Raw genomic sequence first — 26,006 nt, 5'->3', positions numbered from 1 at the left:
GGGCCACAAGGTCACCCTCTTGGCAGGCGGTGCGTGCTCTGGAATCCAGCCCCGGAAGAACAACGCTCCTCCTTTGGCACACCTGTCGCAGACCAGCCTGGGACACGATTTAACCACAGGTGTCCAGTCAGGTTCTGTGGGACCAGCACGCAGATCCCACAGTGCCCCGGGTCAGTGGGCATTGTCCTGCCACAGAAGACGCCCAGGGGCCTTTGAAACCCAACACAGGAACTGACAACAGCAGGTAGTAGTTGAAACAGGAAAGGAAAGGAAGGAAGGCTTCCCGGTCGGTCGTTGCACGGCGCTGAGACTTTCCTTTCAGGCGCACTGATCCCACAGATAGCAATCCAGGCAGCGTGAGGCCTTCCAGGAGCCAGAAATGTCATCAGCTTCTACCCGCCGGGTTTCACGAGACGGCGACTGTGGGAACACAGAGCCAGGGACATTCCAGCTACCCAGGAAGAACCATTTTCACCTCTCTGTCACATAGTTCACTCAGGACAAAGGCAGAGCTGTGTTGATGCCTGTGCCTAAAATAGTTTTCCATTGCAGATAAAAATGTCTGATTAACCTTTAAAAAACTAGAAAGGAAACAATAATAGTAGCTAAAGAAAGCAGGAAGCAAAGAACCCCATGCCAGCCAGGAAGAGCGAGCAAGGATGGCTCCTCGGTACTCTGCGATCTGCCATTCAGCCAGGGCAGTTTCCCAGCTAAGGCATTTACAAATAAGAGTTTTCATATCTGAAGTCCTTAAATGCTGTTTTCGAGATCATTTACAGCTTTGGGGATTGCTAAGGGAATATTCAGGCTGCTCTAAATGAGTGCATTGTCCATAACAAGACAAGCTAGTCCTACAGGGGACAGAAGTTCTAAATTTAATCTTAACTGAATTTAAGTGGGGACTCTGGTATTTCAGGCATGACAATAAAGATAAAGTGGTAAGTCACTCAGCCTTGGTCTTCTGCACTTGGCTTTGACAAATTCACAGTGCGTCTGAGTCCAGGGCCCTAGTAATCTCTCTGGCCGTGTGTGGGTGTGCACGGAGCCGCGAGGGCGAGCCCTGCTGATGCAACTGGCAGTGCCTGTCGGAGTGGGGGTCTCCCCTCTCCAAGGATGGGCTTGAACGGGGTATGTCACGTGTCCCTCCCCGGTAACTGCATCAGGCATTTCTACCTCTCTCACCTTTTTTCTCAAACCTGGGTCCCAATTCTGCAGCTGAAGCTATAGGAATTCTGGTGGTGCCCTTGGCTTGGGCTTCCCTGGAGAACTAAACAGCCTCATGGTCCAATTCTGGGCATGGCAAAGCACCAGGCTGACCCAGAACCAAAGCAAAAGAGAAAAATACAATTGGGTTCGAATTCTACCAATGCAGCCAAGGGCCAGTGAGCTGCTGAACCCTGGTCTGGTCAACTGGGTGTGGCACCGCCGATATAAGGCCTGCTGGTCCCGGCTGTGGTCGGGTCTGGAGGCAGGTGCTTGACCGGAGGAGGCCCAGCCTCCTCCTCGGCTTCTGAGCTATCTGTGGGGCCTCGGGGCTGGGAGGACTTGAGAGTGACCAGAGTCTGGGGGTCCAGGTTAGACTTGTCCAGGAGTTATGACGCATCTATACAGCAAATCCACAGGGATCTGTTAAGCTTTATGTTGCCAACACAATTCAGACATGGATGTCCATTATTCCTGGTGGTTAAGGAAAACTAGAATCTGTAACAACATTTCCAGTATCTGATCAGGCTCATTGTGGACAAACTACTGACATGCAGCAAAACTGACAGGGACACTTACTGGTGAGTCCAGAGCAGCTGGAGAGGGAGGCCCCTGCTCTCTGCAGACAGGGCCCTGGGGTGCGGGGAGGGCAGGCCCCACCTGGCCTCACCTTTTGCAGACAGGGCCCTGGGGTGCGGGGAGGGCAGGCCCCACCAGGCCTCACCTTTTACAGACAGCGCCCTGAGGGTCAGGTCTCACCAGACCTCACCCTCTGCAGACAGGGCCCTGGGGGGGAGGTGACCAGAGGTTTGCCAGAGTCTAAGGCCTGGTTTTCAGATTCACAGATCTAAAACCACAGTTGTGTTTGTTCACCCACAGAGCCAATTCCATTCCCTAGATCCCTAGATGTGGTTTATGTTCTGCCTGAGCAAGAGAAGGGGCTGGAAACCAGAATACCAATTTGGTAATTTATAACAGGGATGAGATACTAATTTCCTTAATCCTTCCCACTGTCAGGTATGGGAGATACTGGAATAGGGAGGGAAGAAAGCTCAGCCTGCACAACGAGTTTTCAGGGTTTAAGAGGCTCTCGCGGTCTTCCCAGCAACCATACGACATGGCCTTCCCCTTCCCACATTTTACAGAGGAGAAACTGAGGCACACAATGGAGCAGGAGGTGGGCCACAGACACACAGGAGAGTGGGTCCCAGACAAGGACGCTGGCTCCAGGTAGCCCATGGAGTCTGTGCTCTAGCCCCACAGAAGCAGAGGAAGGAGGCTGTGCTGTCTTCGGGCAGCTTGTTCTGGCGAGAAACGCCGGCCGCTACCCTGCATTCTCCGCGGAACACAGGCGCTAGCAGAGAGTGTCTGTCTTCCTGGCAGTTCTGACATGTGCACAGAGAACCACCCTGGAGGTGCCACGCTGATGGCAGAGGGCTCCCCTAAGGTGCCCTGACTCTAGAGACAGAGTACATCCAAGTCCCCACCCTGTGACCTCGAGCAAGTCACTTAGACAATTGGTGCCTCAGTTTCCCCATCACTAAAATGTGAATAGAACCTGCCAAAGGGTGGCTGAGAAACTGAATGGGTGCACACTGGCAAACTGCCCAGAGCCGGGCCTGGCTCGTGTTAAGCCCAATGTGTCTGTTAAGTAAGTCGTGAATTAGATTCCTCCCAAGCCTGTGTCCTGTCTCCTCATCAGTACCTTGCAAACTGTCTCCGAGAGTGGTGGCCCCTTTGCGGTTGACCAATTGCCTACATTTTTCTTATTCTCAGGGGATGAGCCTCTCCCCTGCTCCTGGGGCTGCTTTCCCGCGCTGCTCCTCTGACTCGTGGAGTGGAAAATGGCCCAGAGGCAGCACGAGGAAAGCAGAAGTCAACAGCCCACAATAATCCCAGTCAGCTGCCAGATAACTGAAACTTGCCCAATTTTATCCTTCCGCCTTCCTGAAGCCAAACAGCCCACCTTTAACCCTGAGTGTCTGCCGTCTTCATTTAAATGGTCTAAAAATAACTGAATGGGTTGCAATAGCCATTAGAAATCACACACAGCCTGGGTGAGGAGACTTTTAAAAATACTGTTGCGCAGACCCCTGACTCCAGACCACAGGAATCAGGATGGAGAGTAGGGCTGGGGTCATATGGTTCTTAGACGCCCCCCAGGTGGATCTATGCACAGCCGGAATTGAAAATCACCAGCTTACCTAGTGCAAGTGGGGTGTAATTGAAATGTGCGCATGGGAACCCTCGTTATTTCAGTTCTGTTTAAGAGTAAGCCCCACCAGGAAACACAAGTGCCAACACGGAGAACGAGGGGAACTTTTTAAACGAGCTCTCTGCCTGCAAGATCCAGATAGACCCCTGAACGGGAACTCACAAAACACCCCTGTGACAATATGAAGAAAGATAAAACCCAGATGCACAGAACCAGAGACAGGAACAAAATAAACACTTCAGAAACAGGACCACGAGCAAACAGAGCCCAGAGCAGCCCAGCTAGAGCCAGCCAGGACATACTTCCCTTTGGAGAGATTTTTTAAAAACACAATTAAAACCTTTTTCCAATATTTTCAGGTTTCAGCCACAAATACAATCCAAAACGTTACTTTAGTTCTAGTTCATAAAGCTTGATGAGCTTTGAATAAAGTTTATGGTCATGGGACCACCTCCACGGCAAGATCTAGAACATTCCATCTGCATTTGTGATTTTAAACTGTCTGCTAGTGACCTTAGAATGATCCATGCACACAGCCATCCCCCGGGAATGTTTGCAAAGAATAGATGATTACATCTTTTTTAGTGCAATGAGGAAACGGGCCACACGTCTGACCAGGTCCATGAAGGAGCTGGGGCTGTCTCGGACCAGCTCGGGCCTGGCTGGACGCAGCCGCCCCTCCACCCCCCCAGGGCTACAAAGTGAAGGGCCAACGGGGCAGCTGACGGGCCTGCCGGAAGCCCACCAGCTCTGGGCCTGCTGCACCAGAGCTTCTTTCTGGTGGAGGAATGGGTGTGCCGGCCGCACCAGGGACACCTCCGCGTGGTGGTTAATTGTATGTGTCAACTTGGCCAGGCCCGGTGCCCCAGGGCTCTGCCCAGCATTGGTCTGGACGTGGCTGCGGAAGTATCTGGTAGACGGGATTAGCATTTTGAGTACGGCAGGCAACCCTCCATAACGTGGTGGGCCTCGTCCATCAGCTGACGACCTTCAGAGCACACACTGAGGTTTCCCAGAGGAGGGAATTCTGCCCCAGACGGCGGCACGGAGTCCTGTCTGAGGTCACACACATGTCCTGCCAGGGCTGTCTCGGGGAAGGAAGCCTGGCTGCCTGACCAGTGCCCTGGGAGCTACTCTCTGGTCCTCCACGCACGAGCCTGCATGCAGAGCGTCCAGAGGCCCTTGAGCTCGGCCTCCCCTGTCCCCAGGGCCCTCTCCCCACAGTGCTGGGAGGCCGTTCTCCCACCCACACGCCCGGCCACGTCTCGGCTGGGGCAGGGCACAGGCTTTCTCTGGAGCCCTCAGAGAAGGGGCCCTGCTGACACCATGAGTTCAGACCTCCAGCCTCCAGAGTGGTGAGGAATAAACTTCCATTGTTCTAAGCCACCCAGGTCGTGGCCCTTTGTTACTCACACACTCACTAGGACCGGTGCCCCCGCCCCCTTGATAGGCACCAAATCATGAATCGAAGGACAAAGGTCTCTTCCTCTCACTGACGTCCATGGGGAGGGTCAGGTGGCTGAGAGAAGTTTCTGCTTCCTTCCCCTGCCCGCTTCCTCTTCCCTCCAAAAGCAGGTGAAAAGGCAGACCACAGTGAACTTCAGTGACCCACGTCAGAGAAGAAGTTGACGAGGATGGTTCGGGTGACATGGAACTCATCTAACCAAACCACAAAGACCAAAGTCAGCAAATCTGCTGGCTTCCTAGAAACAAGTCACAGACCACCAAGTCACATGCACAGAAATAGTTGCTTCACTGTTTGAATGCAACCTGATGCCAGGAGCACAAGAATAACCTTTGCCCTTAACCTGATTTGCACGATAAGAAATGAATCATCCAAGTCCAGTGTGTTGCCTTTCCTGAGAAATAAAAGAAGAAAGAGGTGGTAACCGCTGAAAAAGTTATCAAGGGAAAACTAATGAATTATCCAGCCACAGAAGTGATCCACCGGCTGCCTCTTGAGAGAGGAGGCGGTTGCAAGACCTGTGAAGAGGGCAGGTGCCCGTGACGGACGATGGGCCTCAGGGTGACAGACACACAGCCTCCCAGATGTAAGGAGCAGACAGAGCAGTACAGTACCAGGTGCCTAGTTGGGACGTACAACATTCCAGCTCTTAAAATGGGTACGGTTAGCATTAATAACTTTGTTAAGCAGCTGACACTTTCACAGCCTCACCACACGCAGGCACTGCCTCCAAGCCCTTCATGAGGAGCGTGCAGTGCCCCTGCCTGTGGAGCCCCCAGCAGCCCCAGCCCCGCAGAGACGCCGGCAGGCAGAGACGCAGTACACGGCCTCGCTACACGGGCCAAGACCGCAGAGGCAGGACTTGAACTGCTGCAAGCACAGTCCAGGCTCCCTGCTCCTCACCCTGCTGGCAGCCTCAGCTCCTACTCTAGGATGGGGTAGAAAAGAAATTAGTTAGAAAAAAGAATGTCAGGATGTCATAATCGAAAAGAAATAAAGATAGGAAGAGCAGACCCTGGAAGTCAAGACGAGCATGAAGAATGGAAAGCATCAGTCCCCCGAAGAGCAGCAGCGGACAAGGCTGTGAAGGACCCGCCGTTGTTCTCAGGCCAGGCTCACACTTGTCAGTGGGTCTTATCAATCCCGGTGGGACACTATCACAGTGACAGTCTGGGACCAGGCCCCTGCACCACCCTGGCCAGGTGGAGCCCACGATGGTTACATGTCACCTTACACGAAAAACTTCATGAAAACTCCATGCCCAGCTGTGCCAAGGGAAGACCCCAGCCAACATCCAACAGCGGGACACTCACAGGTAGAAGTTTAAAAGGAAAAAATCCCACCCTGCAATATTAATTTTTTTTTCCTGCCAGAAGGAAGAGCTAAAACTTTAAGACAAATTAGTTACACCAACAAAGGAGATGATTTAAAAATAAGCTAATAATTCAAATCCAACAATCCAACTTAGTTGCTTGCATTTACAGTTGCTTTAGTTTTGTTCTGAATAGTCTATGACCATTAAAAGGCATTAAAAACATAGCTGTGCTTTATGACATAACGGAGGGCAATGATTCTTCTAGTCTAGGAAGCCCAGGGGTTTACACTGGTAATAAAATGAAAGTCAGCATTCAGAGACTCGGTTAATAACTCTCTAGACGGTTAATGACTCTCTAGACAGCACTCAACTACTGAGAGTAGTCAGCAAGTATGTAACCACCCAAACCCAAGGCTGTAAAATGACACTTATTTCCTTTTTGAAATAAAGAAACCCAAACTACAAATTATTTCCAACTAATAGAACAGCAACAATCAGGGGAGAGTAGAATTATTACAGAAAAATGGATTTTTCATATTGAAATACACCAATGTATTTTTACCCAAATCAGCATGTGTCATTTCTATTGTTTCTATTGATAATTTGAAGGAAAAACTAAAAACAAAACATGTATCATGTGCTATATAACCCACGCAAATAATTAACTACATATAAATTAACTCCATACCTGTGACTCAAGGATTGAGCTTCTGAAAAAAACGACTAAGGTTATATAATAACTGAAGCTTAATTCTCAAATGACTTCACTCTTTTCAGACATGAATTTATTAAAAATAATTCAATAACAAAACCAAATAACTCAAACAAAGAGATGTCCTTTAACACTCTAATATTAACAAAAGGAGGCAAATCCAAAGAAAATACACTTACATAACAGACTTAGCTTCAAAAAACAAAAACTCTCACATACCAGCATATTTAATCCAATCTCCTTTACCTTCAACAGATACTCTGTTGTCCTGTGATAATTAATTTTTAGCATGAGATTATCAAATAAAAATTCAGGTATTTGCTAAAGTCTCTACTTATTAAAGTAGGAAAGTAAAATCTCTGTGGGTTTTTAAAAGCAAGTTTTAACTTGTTTCAAATACAATATGAAGAAAACTCTTTAAATATAAAAAGAGTTTTTTCAAAACATCAAATTATTTAGAATAGCCTTTTATCTAGAGTACTTCACTCAATAAATATCCCAATTATTTCTAACAGCTTTACTATGCAGAATAGAAGGAGTTTTTCCCCTCCTCCATAATATAAAGTCCTCTGAGAAATACACACAGAGAACAAATGTTTTCCTGTTAATTCTGCCCTAAGGAAAGCATATGAAACCCTTTCTAGAGAATCCTAAGAAAACAAAGATGTTTTACAGATGTTTACAGTGCCTAGTTATCTCTTGCTTAACAGGTTGGGTGTATTCTAATAAAATTCCCTGAAAAGTACATTATCCACCAATAGACACTCTGACGGAGAAATGCCTTCTGGAGCAGGTAAGGGCCACCTGGGGTTACCTAGATATAATTTTAATGGTGCAGAAATGCTTTCAAGAACTTAGTTTATCATATTTAAATATAACAATATTATGTTATACATAAAAGTAAAATAAAGGTAATTTAAAATACTTACCCGGAACAGTCAAATTCATAGAGACAGAAAGTAGAATGGAGGTTGCCAGGGGCTGTGGGAGGGGAGGGGAGTTGGTGTTCAGTGGGTGCAGACCTTCGGTTTCGGGTGATGGAAAAGCTCTGCAGGTGGACTGCGGTGGTGGCTGCACAACAACGTGAATGTGCTTGATGCCACTGAACTGGACACTTGAAAATGGTTAAATGGCAAATTGTGTTATGTACACTATGCCTATATATATATATAGAGAGAGAGAGAGAGACTCCAATTCAGGAGGTCACTTTGGTGAGAAGGCTGTCACAATCTGGGCTGTTCTCATCCACCCATTCTGCATCTGATGAGATGCAGAATGAACACAACTCACTCTAATGAAAACCTGATGGTTTACGGCTCTGCACCTCACTCTACTGCCCTCTTCCTGATACTCCCCACCGCAACAGTCAAGGAGCCGATTTGGAGCCCTCAGAAGGAAGCTGACGGGCCACACTCTCCAGGTGATAGGACCTTCACTCCCGAGCCGCTGGGGCTGGGGCTGGCTAATGGTAACTAACCACAGTTAATCAGATTTGAAATTAATTAGGTTGAGAATGTGCTTTTGCAATTGCTGTAGAAAAGGTTCCCGGCTAAGTAAACAACAGATCAACAAGCTTTGACAAACGGGAACAGTGTATCTTCAAGCAATCCAGAAATTATCAGCCCAGACAGTACTACCCACTGTGACCCGGCACAGCACACATCGTTCTTGGCTTCTAATTAATACAAGATCTTCACTAGAAGAGCTCCAGTTACAGTACAAACTTGGAAAGGAGTTAAAACGTCCTCTATTCATCCTGACTTCTCAGTTTTTAGGACAAGATGGCAAACCAGAGAGGAACTGCCTGCTCTGACCTTGGTAGTGGTGTGTTCTCTGGGACAGGGCCTGGACCTCAGCTTCCACACTCAACGGGACCTGATCCCTTCCAAGTCAGCTCGTGTTCCCTCTAAGAATTTTCCTAAGAGCAATTGATTGGGAGTTTACTTCAAGTGCCAGGCAGGGTGTCATGCTGCACGCACACACACACACACACACACACGCACGCACCCATATGTATATACACACGTGCACCCATACATGTACAGTTTCATTTCATCCTCCCCACATTTTACACATCTCGAAGCAGAGACCCAAAGCTCACACAGAGAGAGTAAGTGGCGAATGACAACCATGATATACGAATCCAGACTGCAGGAGAAAGTGCCTAACAGGAAGGGTGGTGGTTTGTTGCTTGTTTTTTTTAAGTCAGAACATTTGTTTTTATTTTTTTCTCAGCTTATTGAGGTATAATTAACAAGTAAAAGTTGCATATATTTAAGATGTACAATGTGATATTTGGATGTATTATGAAATGATTACCACTATCAAAGCAATTAACACGTCTATCTCCTCACACAGTTACCATTTCTGTGTGTGTATGTGTGTGTGTGTGTGTGTGTGTGTGTGTGCTGAGAACATCTAAGATCCAGTCTCTTAGCAGATTTCAAGTACACAGCACATTATTGTTAACCATAGTCAGCAAGCTGAACATTATATCTCCAGAATCATCCTGCATAAGTGAAACTTGGTAGCCTCTGATTAAAACACCCCCAAGTCCTGACCAACTCCCAGCTCCTGGTGACCACCATTCTGCTCTCTGCTTCCATAAGATCAACTCTTTTCGACTCCACATATAAGTGAGATCATGAGGTATTTCTTTCTGTGCCTGAGATATTTCACTTAATATGATTTCCTTCAGGTTCATCTGTGTTGTCGCAAATGACAGGGTATTTTCCTTTTTAAGGAAGAATAATATTCGTGTGTGTGTGTGTGTGTGTGCACATGTGAGTGTGTGTGCATCTCAAGATATATCTCACATTTTCTTTATCCATTCCTCTGTCAATGGACCTTTAGGTTGATTCCATATCTTGGCTATTGTGAATAGTGCACATTGAATCTGTAGACCTCTTTGGGCAGTGTATCATTTTAACAATATTTTTTCAATTCATGAACACAGGATAGCTTTCCACTTATTTGTGTCTTCTCCAATTTCTTTCATCAATATTTTATAGTTTTCAGTGTACAGAGCTTTCACCTTCTTGGTTAAATTTATCAGTAGGTATTTTATTTTATTTATTTTTTGATGTTATTGTAAATGGGATTATTTTCTTAATTTCTTTTTCAGGTAGTTCATTGTTAGTATAAGAAATGCAACAAAGCCGGGCGAGGTGGCTCACGCCTGTAATCCTAGCACTCTGGGAGACTGAGGCGGGAGGATTGCTCGAGGTCAGGAGTTCAAAACCAGCCTGAGCAAGAGCAAGACCCCGTCTCTACTATAAATAGAAAGAAATTAATTGGCCAACTAATATATATACAAAAAATTAGCCGGGCATGGTGGCGCATGCCTGTAGTCCCAGCTACTCGGGAGGCTGAGGCAGAAGGATTGCTTGAGCTCAGGAGTTTGAGGTTGCTGTGAGCTAGGCTGACGCCACGGCACTCACTCTAGCCTGGTCAACAAGCAAGACTCTGTCTCAAAAAAAAAAAAAAAAAAAGAAATGCAACTGATTTTTGTATGTTGATTTTGTACCTTGCAACTTTACTGAATTCGTTTATTAGGTCTAACAGTTTTTTGGTGGGGTCCTTAGGGTTTTCTATATCTAAAAAATTGTGTCATAGCCAAATAGAGACTAATTTGGATGACTTTTATTTTTTCTTGTCTTTTTTTTCCCTCCCAATTGCTCTGGTTGGGACTTCTAGTACCATGTTAAATAGAAGTGTTGAGAGTAGGCATTTTTGCCTCGTTCCTGATCTTAGATGAAAAGCTATCAACTTTTCACCATTGAATATGATGTTAGCTATAGGATTGTCACATATGGCCTTTACAATGTTGAGGAACATTCCTTCTTCATCTAGTTTGTTGAGAGTTTTTATCGTGAAAAGATGTTGAATTTTCTCAAATGCTTTTTTCTGCATCTATTGAGGTGATCATATGGTTTTTATCCTTTATTCTGTTAATATGATGTATCCTATCTATTGATTTGCATATTTTAGAGCATCCTTGCATGCCAAGGATAAAACCCACTTGATCATGGTGAATGATTCTTTTCATGTGCTGTTGTACTCAGTTCGCTAACATTTTATTGAAGATTTTTGCACCAGTGTTCATCAGCAATATTGACTGGTAAGTTTCTTTCCTTATAGTGTTTTTGTCTGGCTTTGGTATCAGGGTAATGCTAGCCTTATAAAATGAGCTTGGAAATGTTCCTTCTCCTTCATTTTTTGGAAGAGTTTGAAAAGGGTTGTTGTTAATTCTTCTTTATATGTTTGGTAGAATTCACCAGCAAAGCCATTGGGTCTTGGGCTTTTCTTGCTGGGAGGTTTTTATTTATAAATCCAATCTCCTTACTCATTATTGGTCTGTTCAGATTTTCTATTTCTTCATGATTCAATCTTGGTAGGTTGTATATTTCCAGGAATTTATCATTTCTTTAGGTTATCCAATCCGTTGATGTATGATTGTTTGAAGTAGTCTCTTAGGAAGCTTTGTATTTCTATGGTACCATTTTCATTTATACTTTTATTGATTTGAATCTTCTTTTTATCTTAGTTAGTCTAGCTAAAGGTTCAATTTTGTCTGCTAACTTTGAGCATAATTTGTTCTTCTTTTTCTAGTTCCTGAGCTGTAAAGTTAGATTGCTTATTTGAGGTATTTCTTCTTTTTTAATGTAGATGTTTATCACTATAAACTTGCCTCTTAAAACTGCTTTTGCTGCATCCCATAATTTTGGTATGTTGTGCTTCTATTTTCATTTGTCTCCAGGTATGGCTTTATTTCCCTGTGCTTGTGAAGAAGGAGGAACTTATTCCAGTGTTTACAGACTGGCTTTGGCAGAGGAAGCCCTTCACCAGCCAGCCAGAGATTCTGGGCAGATTTGCTGCCAGAGCCCTAGAGCCTGGGCCAGTGGGGCTGGCCTGGTGCCGGGGTCCACTGGGGCTGGCCTGGTGCTGGACCACTGTGAAGTCAGTGCTCACTTCTCCTCCCTCTCCCAAGGAGAGCAGCTCTCTCTGTGTTGTGCCACACGGGCTTGGGTGAGGCTAAGGTGGGTTGAGCTGTCTCTCCTCTCCAGTGTGTCTTTTCTTATCTCTGTGCCCTACTCAGGGACTGTCATCTCTCACAGGGGTTCCTTAGCTCTCCTGAAGATATTTTTGTGCATAGACAGTTGTTCAAATTGATGTTTCCCTGAGAGGAGAAAAGTGCTGGAAGCTTCTATTCTGCCATCTTGCTGATGTCACTCCAACAGCAAGATCTCAGTGGCCATACAGGGTCTCTAAATTCCATCAGGACAAGAATGGGATTTGGTCAAGCACTTTTTAAAGCAGTTCCACCTTGACACATGTTAAAAGACAATTTTTTTTTTTTTTTTTTTGAGACAGAGTCTCACTTTGTTGCCCAGGCTAGAGTGAGTGCCGTGGCGTCAGCCTAGCTCACAGCAACCTCAAACTCCTGGGCTCGAGTGATCCTTCTGCCTCAGCCTCCCGAGTAGCTGGGACTACAGGCATGCGCCACTATGCCCGGCTAATTTTTTATATATATATATCAGTTGGCCAATTAATTTCTTTCTGTTTATAGTAGAGACGGGGTCTTGCTCTTGCTCAGGCTGGTTTTGAACTCCTGACCTTGAGCAATCCGCCCGCTTCGGCCTCCCAAGAGCTAGGATTACAGGCGTGAGCCACAGCGCCCGGCCTAAAAGACAATTTTTGAAAAAGGGTAAAATCATGACTCCCATGCAGATATAAAAATAAAGACACATTAAAGATCTTCTTTAACTCATTCAACGAAGGAGCCAGGCATGCCTTGTAGCTAAAAGGAGGCAAGAAGGCCCAGAAGTGGGTGGTGTATACACGCAGGGATACTAGAGTGTACAGAGGGTAACATACAGGAATAGACAAATCTGAATTAGGTCTCCCAAGTGCCTGTCCCATCACAGCACTTGTTGCAAGTCGTGTTGTGTCATTTGTCTGATGTCCATCTCCCCTCTGGACATGACATGTACTTTGTTCACAGCTATCCCCTCCCCAGCTCAGCACCCTGTCTGAGCCATGGGAAGTGCTCCAAAAAAGTGTTGAATAAATGAAAAACAAGCACATTCGCACTTACTGAATAATGTGTTCACTCTATAGACATTAGGATCTTAAAACTAGAGGGAATGTTGGAGATCACTGGGCTGCAGTGGTGGCCGAGGCGGGCACACAGGCCCTTCAGAGTCTGGGTGAGTGCAGAAAAATGCAACAGTGCCATGTGGGGAAGATGGTAAAGTCCCCACGCCCCCTCCAAAAAAGAGAAAGAAATACAAAGCAATAAATAAAAAGGGTACATTATAGTCTATAAAATACGCCCTTTAATATTAAAGAAACTCTTTGCAGTCCATCATTCTTCATTTTGAAGTAATTAATGATTACAACACCTTGACTTTGGGAAAAAATGTTACCATTTTACTGCTAAGTTCTATATTCCTATTTGATAATATGGCTCCACAGAAACACTGTGGATTACATGGTCTTCACTCAAAAGCTGGAACTCAACATACTGCAAAACATATGAAAACTAAACGTCCAACCAAAACCCTACCTATCAATGACTCTAAAAGTTACTCCTTAGCACATCAGAGAAAATCCATGAAACAAGCACGGAAACAGCCTCAACTGTTTAATCCTTACCAAGCTTTACAGAGGCCAGGGGTACCTGCTACGAGCCAGGAGAAAGACAGCATCTGCTGAGAGCCTGCGAGCCAGCGCTAGGTCCTGTCACATCTGCTACCTTACTCAAGCTGCACAGACCCGTAAGGAAGGTTTGTTACACAATCGTCAGACACGATGACTGAGACTCGGACACAGAGGATCACACCCTCCTCATCTTACTTTCCAAAACTGCCCTGATTCTTCCAAAAAAAAAAAAAAATCCACTGATCCTCAAATCAGCTGTGAAAGGTGGTGCCTCTGAATTTGTCTACTTGGACAACATAAGTCACTTCAAGAAATGCCATGAGCTGGCGGCTTTCCACAAGACGGTGACAACCCACAAAGGCGCACAGTCGCACATCAGTCTTCTGTTTCTAAGGAGAAACACCCCATTGTTTACTAATGCACTCAGCGACTCCCAGGCTGCCCTCATCTTTGTGACAGGGCAGTTAAGCGTGTGCAGTGACTAGGGACTGGCCGACATGCTGGCTGGGTGTTTAGGGACAGGACAAGCTGAACTTGTGCCACAAATAACGAACAGTGCTCGTCCTTCTCCAGGACCGGGATACGCCAGAAACCGGACTGCCACCAAGCGAGGTTGAAGAGCCGACTGTGGTGCCAAAGCACCCTACAGGCTCCGTCCCCAACAAGGACCCAGCACCGCAGCAGCCAGGTTGGGGACCTCTGTCTCCAGGACAAGTCCTAGGACACGCTGAATTAGGCTGCTCTGTATAAACCAGAAAGCGTATCTCAGACGTGAAGTTAAATGACCTTTCTACGAGTATGCAGTGGGCATGATTCTACATGGGAAAGGGCTGAGCTAGCAGAAATTGCAACACACTGACCTTGCTAGCTATGACACAGACAGCCCAAAGGTGAAACTGTTTTTAATTTACCACTTCCAGGTGTGGCAGTACTTTTTCAGTCCATGGCACACGGTGCACTAAATACAATGTGCGGTAATGTCTATTCATTATATCATATGCACGAATACGCAGACGCAGAGGGAGCAATGCTTTCCTGGGTCCACTCTCACTTTAGGATAGAAGTGGCTCCTCTGACAGGCACAGCAGGGTTGGGGATTAAGTGCATAAACCCCAGGGCAGGTCTGACCAGCTTAGATCCCAGCTCAGCCACTTCCTGGCTTTGTGTAAACTTACTCAGGATAATAACCTTGCTACCTGCTAAGGTTCTAGAGAAGATTGAAGGAGCTAAAATAAATAAAGGGTTTAGCATAGCCTCGGGCACACAGCAAGTGCCAGAGCAGCAGCTGCTACTATCTGGCCAAAGTCTGCCATGGAGCCTCTGCTCGGGAGGCTGCAGAGAGGATGGGTCTCTGAGGGACTGCACGCCCACAGGCTGATGGCAGCTGATCCGCCCACACAAACCATGTGACAAACGTGCCCTTTGGTTTATTCTTTGTATCTGAACGTTTACTTTCAAATATAGGTAAGCATTTCAGACATAGGCGTGAGCAAAAAAGAGCTTTCTATAACAGGTGTAAATGTACGTCTGCAGCAAGAACAACTCTAAATTTATGCTTGTGAATGCTGTAAGACCGTCCAAACCTTCAAAAACAAATAGGAAACTGATCAACAGAATGCAAAAATAAAAACAGTGCATCAGCTAGGCAACTTCACTTAGAATGTTACATTCTTTTTGATCCAACAATTTTTTTTTTTTAGTTTAAAGAGTTCAAGGCAGAATAATAGATTAGATAATACCATAATTCTAATCTGTATGATTCGATGTACCAGCACTGGCATTACACAAAACAACCTTTAAGAGCTATATTTCATTTCTACTTACTTAATTCCACTTAAGCTACCTGTCTTTCAAGCAAATGCTCTACTTGGAAGTTCTCCATGTCTTAGGATTTTTAATAACTGCTAAACAGTCATTGAGCATTTAGTCAAAACATATAATAAGTGCACCTCTAATTTTCAAAAATAAAGGAAAAAGCAAACATATAGCCACTTTTCCATGTCTCCCAGCAATACATAGATTTTATTTATGTATGTGTGATTGCACATACTTATCATTGGTGGTGAGAGAGAAAAGTTCCAACAGTGACTAAGAAAGAGGTTCTCTGAGAATCTGAGAGTCAGAACACCCAGCCCAGCTGTTACGGGACTTCCAAACTATGGACTAAGGAAGTGATGTCATTCTTCAACACACCTTTTCTGAGTTGTCATAGCTTAAATTCCAAAGGTGATATGAAAACATTTGTTTTTAAAATAAATGCTGGGAGGCACGGGATGAGCCCACTGTTGTGTAAGCAGTGGGGAGAGGGAAAGAGAGAATGTTGCCAGGTGGGCTGCAGGTATGTGTAGACTGGGGAGAGCTGAGCCCAGCCCGCCCTCGCTACACGCCGCCTTCCTGATGGCCACTCCCACCTGACGCAGCCGTACAAATGAAGACAGCAGCCCCTAAGAAAGGAAGGTCTTTTGTTACTCTAAAAAAACAAATAAACAACAACAAAAAAAATACTTTTTTCCCAGCCAATCAAGGCTCTAGGGAACCGAAAAGGGTTCCCACTCCACCGCTGAAACAGCGCTGGCACCTGAAGGACGCCCCGCGCTCACTAGCCCCGCAGCCTCCCTGTGCCAGGCCTGTGCTCCAAGACAGGGACCTCAGCTTCCTGGCCTTTGGCACTTGCGAACACAAAAGTGGCCATTCACCAACTAGGAGGTGGATGAATATCACAACCACTGGGGGAAAGCCCTATGGAAGTCCCTCACCCTCTTTCAAAAAGTAGATGAGAAGTTGCAAACTGATAAACTGAAAATCCTTCGCCCAGAGGCCATTTAAATCCAAAGTTGTGTATACAAAGGCCGGTCAACTGTTATCCTAGATGTATCCAATTCCCCTGCGGCCTTGTCTCGGAGGAATGGTTGTGCTGCTCCTGTCGGGCATGGGTTTTTGTCTGTGCACCCTGCTCCAGCACCAGGCACCTGGGCCATCTCAACCTCGTCTCTGCGATGCTGTTTGCAGGGTGCAGTGGCCCCGGCACACTGACCTCGAACCCCGTTCCTCAACCTACAGTGCAATGGGGGCAACGACAGCCAGATCTCAGACAGGCTTGAAATGCCCCGTGTCCTGTGATCCTAGAAAAGAGAAAACTCTGGGGACAGGAAACAGATCCACGCTCCCATCAACTGGAGGTGAGTAGGGAAGGCGAACTTCAGAGAGACACCAGGAATTTCTCAAGACGTTGAAGATGGCTTGTGTCTTGACGGTGGTGGTTATGTAACGTATGTGTTTGTCAAAACTGTTGACAGTATACTAAAAAAAATGAATCTTACTATATGTAAATGAACCTCACTCAATTGAACTTAAAAATAAAACAAAGCCCAGACAATTTTACCAAAAAACAAGCTATTATGTACATAAAACTTGTTGCCAATTTTTAAACTATAAAGTCAAAAGCTTTTAAAATCTATGTATAAAAAAAGACCTCCTAGGTTTACCAAATAGCATATTAGATATTCTACTTTTGTAATTTAAAGAACAGAACAAATGAAAAGTTCGAACCAATGTTGTGGCATATATGATAGAAGCATGTCTCTTGAGAGCCATTTTTGGGGACTGAAGATGCCAGAAGAATTATGTAACAACTTTTTTCATTTTTGCTTTGAGCACTTGAATAATGTGCCACTTTTTCCTGGCCTTCGTGGTTTCTGATGAGAAGCCCTGTCATTCTTACTATTTTTCTCTGGCTGCTTCCAGGATTTTCTCCTGGTCTTTAGTGCTCAGAAATTTAATCATGATGTGTCTTGGTATGAATTTCTTTGGGTTGATCCTCTTCGTGGTTTTCTCAGCTTCTTGAACTTGCAGACTTTTGTCTCTTGTCAAATGTGGGAAGTTTTAGCCATTATTTCTTCTAGTATGTTTTCAGTCCCTCTTTCATTCTCCTTCCATGACTCTGATGACACAAATGTTAGATCTTCTGTGTAGTCTCACAGGTCTCTGAGGCTCTGCTCCTTTCTTTTCAATCTATTTTCTCTCTGTTTTTCAGATTAGATAATTTATATTACTATTTTTATTATTCTATCTTCCAGCTCGTAGGTTCTTTCCTCTCTTCCCTCCATTCTGCTGTTGAGTTCATTAAGTAAGCCTTTTATTTTGGTTCCTGTATTTCTCAGTTCAAACATTTCCACTTCGTTCTTCTTTATATTTTCTACTCCTTACTGGAGCTATTTTTTCATTTGTTTAAGCATGTTCATAATTGCTCACTGAAGCATTTTTATGATGGCTTGGCTGCCTTAAACTCTTTGTCAGATAACTCTAACATCTCTATCATCTTGGTGTTGGCATCTACTGATCATCATTTTTCATTCAATTTGAGGTCTTTCTGGTTCTCGTATGATGAGTGCTTTTTTTTTTATCAACATCAGGAGATTTTCATATTGTGATGAGAGTCTGGATCTTATTTAAACCTCCTATTTTACTGGTTTCCTCTGACACCATTGGACAGAGCTCATGTGGGGGAGGCTCTGCCCCTTCCCTGACAGGTGGAGGCAGAAGTCCAAGCTCCTACTTGGCCCCTCGGGTGTCCTCATGCGTACAGGGAGGGGACAAGCCCCAGCTCCCTACCAAGCCCCCTTGGACGTCACCCTGCCAAAGGGCTGAGCATTCATCAGAGCCAGGCGAGGGTGGGATCCAGGCCCCCCACCCATCCTTTGCTGGTGTGGGCGTGGGTGGGCCATGGTTTTTTCGGTGGTGTTTAGATAATATCATTCAGTTATTATCTAAAAGTTTCCTGCCTTGCTATACTACCTGCTTCTTAGTCCTTTGTCAAGGGAGTAGCCTTTTGTTTTGTTTTCTTCGTTGGTAGTTCTGAATTTTTAGCTTCTTCAGCCCAAAATATGGGATCCACAAGGCAAAAGGCAACCTCAGGGAACTCACCACATGCCATTCTGCAGGTCCTGAGGTCCCCAGAGCTTCTGCCTTCTTCTCCACCTTCCAGAATCGTCTTCTGTTTGTTTGTATATAATATCCAAGGTTTTTAGCTGTAATTAGTGGAAAGAATAGGGCAACGTACAGTTTTCCATCTTCCCAGAAGCAGAGTTCTGGTGTGTTATTCTTCATCTTTAAATTGATTTTTAATGGTATTGAACTCAAAAGAAATCAACAGCTGCTAAAGAGTTTGTTTTAAGAACACCCTATAATTAGTACCATAGACCATCACTTTGCTCCCACATACACACTGGCCTGTTGTCAGCTGCATTATAGAGCCAATGACAATGGTATTTTTATACTAATTTTATCATTCAGAGTCAATACATCATTAAGAATATAAAACCACTAATTCTAGTCTCTTTGAACCTTATCCACTGCTTTCAAAAATTTCATTCAGCAAAAACTTAGTTTAAGAACTATAAGCAAAATGCTAGATTCAATGCAGAACATAAAAGTGAATAAAACCCAAGGAGTGCAAATCAGAGGGAAGATAAACAAGTAACAAAAACAGATGACTGCAGTGAGCAGTAGGGATACAAGGTCACTCTGCAGCAGTTTGGAGGAAGGAGGAATTCTTCTCTCTGCTGCAGTGACCAAGGAATGCTTCATTGGAAGACGGGATAAATTCGAGTTAGGCATCGCAGAAGCAAGGACGTTCCCGGGGAAAGAGATGCTGTATGCTGAGGAAAGACAGGCATATGTGGCAAACTAAAAATAGTGCATTGGAGTAGGGTGCAGGGCACCTGTGTTGGCCGACAGGGCAGTGCCGGGAGGGGCTCTGAGCAAAGAAGCCGACCAGGTCCGGAAGGCCCCACAGCAAGGCCCCCTCAGGGGGGAGCAGAAGGACGGAGAGTGGGAGGCCAGGACTGACATGACTGCTGGGACCATTCTGGGCCAGTGGGCACAGCCAGCTGGACCCCAGAAATCAGTCATCATAGTGATAGGGTTATTATTCTAAACATGTGTATGTACACATATGTACATGTGTGAGCAAAATTTCTTTTTCATGATGAGGGACGTTCTATGAAGACTCCCTTAACAAAGCAAAGAGGGGCAACTCCAATTTGGAACCATAAATTTTCTATTTCTCCAGAGAACTTAACAATAATGAAGCATGAAATCACCTTGCAGAGGCATTCAATGTGATCCATTTACTAGCTAACAAATATACTTGACCTTAATTAATTAAGTTTCTCCTGAATCAACACCACACTAATGAGCCTTAAATACCTCTTCTCACCCCCAGAATTCCTGGGCGCCCCCTCCAGGAGGCTCCACCGGGCTCCCCGCCTGGAACTGCACACAAGCACCCATTGTGCTCCACAATCTCCACGCACAATGTAGCTCTGTCTGCGCCTGCCGGACTCAAACACCGATTCTGTTCACCTATCTAATACCCGTGTGCACGTCCAGGCCATTGTTCTTGGTCAAAAAGCAGAGGAATCCCACAAATGAGGCTTGTGCCCAAAACACTCCGGTTCCAAACCCTGGGCAGAGATAAAGACACAAGCCCATGTACGACACAGGCTTGGCAGGTTGGGCTTCCAGAAGCCAAACCTAAACGGGAATTTTCCAAGATCTTTTTTCGGTGGGAGTGGATATTGGTCTTCAATCCAGGTCTTCAATACCCGCCCTGCAACCCAGCCCAGCACACACAGTGGAAACTGGGGAGCTGCTCGTTGAGTTTAACTCAGTCATGGGTTCCTTTTGGAAGTTGCTGTATCTACAAAACAGACTTTTGGCAAAGTATCTTCACGTTTACGTGACCTAAATCTTTTTCTGCACAGGGCCAGATAGTAAATGTGTTTGGCTCTGTGTGTTCCGTGGTCTCTGCTGTAACGATGCAACTCTGCTGTTGGAAGGTGAAGGCGGCACGGACCGCATGCATGTGGCTGTGTGCCAATAAAGCTTTATTTACAACACCTGGAGGCAGGCCCACAGCAGCCCCCGCTCTGTTGGGAGAGGATGTGACCTGCCAGATGGTCTCCTGTCCCATAAATACTGAGTGTCAGGCTGAGGGTGGCCATGGTAAGACCTCAAAATCTACTCAGAGGCCTCACCTGGTACAATCTGAGAGCCACCTAAAGTCGGATTCCCTCCACCCCCTGGCTCCACGTTTTGCTCTGGCTGTCTGACGCCTTCTGCATCAACATCTCAAGCCTTTTTGAAAATGTTCAGTCCTCACAGTCAAGCCTAAAGCATCAACTATCAGCAGCTCTTGCGGTCCCTGTCCAAGTGAGCTACCATCCAGGCTCCTCGAAGTATACCTTTCCCACCAGAATGGTTATGACCTGCATCCACCCCATTCCCTGAATCCAGAAGCAGCTGGGTGGGTGGTCTCAGCCCCAGGAAGGTGGAAGTCAGGGAGTCAGGGGAGGGGGCTGCCGGACCTCACAGTTAGACGGCTCATCTCATTTGGCATCTTAACCTGTGCACCACACTCACTGTTGACACCCTCCCCCCCCCCCGCACTGCCTCAGCACAGCCTCAAACAGCCAAGACCTCTTAACCTCGTGGCTAATTTCACAGGCTCACTTAAATTTTCCCTCCTCCAGGCACCAAGATTTCACAACCAGAAATTTCAGCATCCTCTCCTGAGTTGCACTAAAGCTGTTCAAGTAAAAAGGAAGATCTTAAATGGATCCTCTGACTTGCACGCAGAGCTTAAGGAAGAGCCTGCCTGGGCAAACCATCTTACCCCTGCAGCACCCAGCTTGGCTTTGCAGAGGCCCCAGCACCTCTGAGGCAGAGAGGGCCTGGAGAGCCTGACATCCCAACCCCAGCATGCCCCTGTCCTCGTAAGTCCTTGAATTCTGGCTTTGGGAGGGAAGGACCTGACCTGCAGAGAAATCCCCACCCCAGGTCCTGAATGGAGCAGCCCCCAGACCTGGAGTCTACCATGGCGGGAAGACGGAGGCTTGGGAGTTGAATGAGACAGTCCTAGTTTCATTGCTTCCTGGTGTGTAGGACAGAGACGCTGACGCCTCCCAGGAGGACCAGAGAACGGGGAAGTGAACAGAACGCAAGAGTGCAGAGCCCTCAGGCAGGCCGGGCCAGGAACAGTAGTGATCAGCGCAGGCCGGGCGTGCGAGGGTGCAAGGCAGCCCATCCCACGCACGGATCCAATCTACCTTCCCACCGCAGACCCCCCAAACCTAGTTCTACTCTCTGGAGTAAAACTCAGAACAAGGCTTAAGTTCCTCTTCCACACGACAACTTTATCCACACCAAAAAGCCCCACTTTCTCAGTCCCACCTTTTGTCCCCTGGGGCCCAGAGCCATTCGCACCCCAACTCCGCCTCTGACTACGAGGCGAGGGGGCGCGTCTGCCTCTGTTTGGCATGTTCACCCAACACCTGTCCTTGAGCTTCTGCCACCAAGGAGGATGGGTCCCCAGGCTCAAACCGAAGCTTGGACTTCCTGCCGAGACTGAGGAATTGTTCCCTCCTGGCTCAGGGCGAACATGGGGAAGTACAGAGTGAACCAGCTCTGCCCCTGCAGTCAAACCCGTCCTCACCAGGCCCCTGCCTGGTTTCAGACAGCAAAGGCGGAAGTTAAATACTGCAGACTTTCTAGATGCCTGAGTCCCCATCTCGCTTCGGGTGAGTTTTATTCAAACTCGTTAGCCACTGCTAACCACAAGCTTTCCTACTCCTTCCTCCCCTCTCTTTGACCTCCTCATTTATGACAGATTTATCATCAGGGCCACCGAGCCTCTCTCGCCCCTCTGAGCCATGCCTGCTGGTGGTAACCACTGTCACTAAGCTCCTAGGGCAGGGGGACAATTGTTTCTTTAGCAAAAACTTATTTGGTGCTTCCTCATTCTGGGTACTGTTCTGAGAACTTGGCCAATGTCAACTCATTGGTTCCTAACAATGCTTTGGGTAGGTGCCACCATCATCCCCTCATTGCAGATGAGGACACGGGCAGAGAGAGGTGACACAACCACAGTCATGGCTGTGGTGGCAGAACAACAGCCCCGACATGGTCCTAATCCCAGAGGCTGCGAGTATGTTACGTCACACGGCAAGGAGCGTTACGGTTGTAGGTGGAACTAAAACCGCTGATCAGCCAACCTTAAAACAAAGAGTCACCCTGGATTATGAGGACGGGTCCAACATAACCACAGGGTCCACTCGATGTGGAGGGGAGGCAGGACTGCCAGGGCCAGGTGATGCCATGTAAGACCTGGCCGGCCACTGCTGGCTCCAGAGAGAGGATGAAGAGGCCAGGATGGGGCAGGTGCTAGGAGCTGGCAAAGCCAAGGAGACAGATTCTTCCCAATGGCTTCCAGAAAGGAATGCGACCTGCCGACACTTTGGCTTTAGCCCAGTGAGAGAGACCCATTTAGAACTTCAGACCTCCAGACTGTAAGGTAATGAATTTGTGATGTTTTAAGCAACTGATTTGTTACAGCAGTGATAGGAAGCTCAGAAGCCAGGAGAGTGTGAGGGGCGTGAGGGCGTCACCGAGGCCGCCCTGCACAGATGGCAGTGGAAACATGGGGGTCAGCAGCTCTGCTGGTGATGGCCCACAAGGAAACCTGCATCCCCTGAAGAACAACTAAGTTGGCACAAATAGATTATAGGTAGAAGAACAGGTGTCAAAGGCACTGTTGCTTAGAACCCTCAGGCGGAAATGAGGAACACAATACTGGAAAGTGGAGGAAAGGGTTCGAGTGCTAGAAAGTTCGGCTGAATTGTGCCCTGTGGCCCTGTGGGAAGCAAAACCTGCATGCTGGGGTTAGAGATTTAGCTGAGGAGCTTCCCAAGCCAAATGTTGAAGGTGGGGCCCAGTTCGTTCTTGCTGTTTATTCTAAAATGTGGAAGAAAGAGATGGACTGAGGGAAGACTCACTTAGCAAAGAAGAGAGGACTTAACAATTAGGGAAATTCTCAGTTGTCCAGGCTGCTGGGCAAGTTCCAACAGGCAGATGCCCTGTCAGGAAAGCCTGCTCCAGGGAGGAAGCTGTGGGTGTGGCGGCAACCTTTTATGAAGCCTCAGAAGGACCCAAAGGCCAGAGCATCCCGCCACACGGGGACTCCTTGAAGAGATCAGGATATGGACATCTTGGGAGGACATTATTCTGTCTACCGCAGTCTGCCCTCTGGCCCCCAAAGACTGACCCCTGTTTCACATGCAAAATATATTCACTCTATCCCAACAGCAAAGTTTCTGCGGCAGCAGTTGGAAACTGGATGAGTAGGGAACTGGGCTTGGGTTTGTTAACTGCTTTCCTGCACTTGGTCTTCAGGGTCAGCACTGGGCTGCAAGCATGAGTCAGGCATCGGCCACTGTCAGGGCTACAGCCCCGAGGAAGCAGGGCAGAGAGATAAGCAGGGCTCCAGGGACCTGGTGATGTGGCCTCCACGGGCACACGAGCCACTTTCTCTCTGCCCTGCTGTGTTTTCTCCAAAACATTATCAGATGGGAAACTGTACCATTTATTTCTTTTTTGCCATCCCCGCCTCTGAACCCAAAGCACACACAGCAACGCCAGCCTGTGTGGCTGCTGCAGGGAGGCATATAGGGTGCCGGGCACGGAGGGGGCGCTCATGGGACGTTTGCTGGTGACGGGCAGCACCATTTTAGGCTGTTCTGACCAAGGGGTGACAGAGAGGAGGGCAGTGGCAGGTTCTCTCAGGGCTGTGTCTCCTCTCTGGGCAACCCCGTCTGCTTCCTGGACTTGCCAACTTGGGCACCGCGACGGCTCCACGTCTGTCTGCCCAGCCAGACACAGCGGGGAGTGACAAAGGCACGAGGGAAGGAGGTGGGCAGGGCCAGGCAGGGCGAGACAGACCAAGGGCCAAACCCCACTTAACATCGATGAGCCTCCGTCTCTACCTCAGAAGGGCTCTCCAATCAGCTGAACAAGACAAAGTACTTCCCAACCCAGCTCATCCCTTCCCGTCCAGCTCCGCCCACCACCCGCCCGGCCTCTGCCAGCAGCCACGTCCTGGGTGTTTTGGAAAAGGCGAGAGGAAATTGCAACAGGAATTTTGACCCTTATCATCTTACTATCGCTTTCTTTTCCTCGATTAAACATCGGCACGCTCTCCACCGCCCACACCGCAGCCTCCTATTGCTGAAAGCAGCAGTAAAAGCGGTTTCTCCTCCCTCTGGTCCTCAGCCTTCTGCTTTGGTTATGACAGTGACAATAAAAGCAACTTAAAAAGCAAAGTCTGCCGGCTGGAAAGAAAGTTTAAGAGCTAGACAAAAGGAGGGAAAAAGCAGGGGCCCCAAAAGTTAAATTCTGAATTTGCAACGAGGATTATGGAAAAGACATAAGTTCCTACCGTTCTTCCCCTCGAGTATTCTATGAGCCCACCACTGCGGAGACAGGCACGGGGCGACCCGAGTCCCTCCGACTCCTCTGACTCAGAACCGGTTGCCCTGAGCCTGTGCACACAAGAGGCTGGGAATGCGAGACGGAGACGGGCCCTGCTGAGTTCACACTCAGGGTTCCAGGAATGAGAGGGCGGCAGCCTCCGCAGCCAGGAAATGAGCTGCCGCCCCCGGGAACCCTTGAGGTATCTAGGTATCACATCAGCGCTGTTACAAAATCCTCTGGTGCTCAGGGTTCCGGCTGCATCACGTCCCTGGTGCCAAAGAAGGAAGCCACGGGTCGGAGTGAAACTGCTACTACTCACCCTCCAACGCAGGAGCCTGCTCTAACACCGCCCTCCACACCTGCTGCGGAAACATCGCCCGTGTGGAAAGAGTCTGCCTCCAGTCTGGCCACTACGGGGCCTTGTTTTGTGTCCCCCAACGCCAATCCCGCATTATGCACGGGTAAACCAAGTGCAGCAGGAACGTCCAGCCAATGAACGAAAGGAGCGAAGGGGCAAAGCTTTGAACACAGCCAGCGGACAAGTACTGGGAATGTGATTGCATGCCACTTCCAGAGCGGCCTTCCACCCACACCAAACGCCCAGGGCGAGGGAGTCAGCTTGAGGCAAGGATCACAGAGGAACCTCGCCCTGCGCCGAAGGGGAGTTGGAGAAAAGAGCAGGGAACATACCTGGGGGACATTGCAAATAATTTAGTCATGATGTTAACAGAGATAATAAAGAAAAAGAAGGCATCAAAGAAAGCAGAAGGGAGGGGGGGGAGTGGAAGTGCCTGGCTGAACTTCATTAATTCAGTTTTAGATAGAGAATTCATTATAATCCTGTTTATTCAGCAGACTGGTGCACCCAAGACGGCAATTTAAAAATCCTGGACAGGACCTTTGGGTATATGACTTTTTAAAGTGCTGACATAAAAGAAGTCTGAACCTTAAAGTTTCAGGCTTCCAAAACCCCACATTCATTGAAAATGTATCATACCATTTCCAGTCTCTCCATTTACTTAGGGTATTTCCTCTTTTTCATGGGGAAGGAAATACATTCCATTATTACACCATGATCATCAGTGTTATTTTGCAAAGTTTGAGTTAAGAGAAAGCTTGAGTTAAG

At 47.1% G+C, this 26,006-nt stretch overlaps 1 protein-coding gene across 1 annotated transcript in view; it reads right to left on the bottom strand.

Moving 5' to 3' along the window:
- RAB20 (RAB20, member RAS oncogene family) overlaps positions 1-26,006 on the bottom strand; it is a 31,134-nt gene that overhangs the window by 3,875 nt on the left and 1,253 nt on the right. The window lies entirely within an intron of this gene.

Source organism: Microcebus murinus, chromosome 13 (genome assembly GCF_040939455.1).
Source record: "Microcebus murinus isolate Inina chromosome 13, M.murinus_Inina_mat1.0, whole genome shotgun sequence".
Classification (NCBI taxonomy): domain Eukaryota; kingdom Metazoa; phylum Chordata; class Mammalia; order Primates; family Cheirogaleidae; genus Microcebus; species Microcebus murinus.
This window is presented reverse-complemented; position numbering and strand designations above follow the sequence as displayed.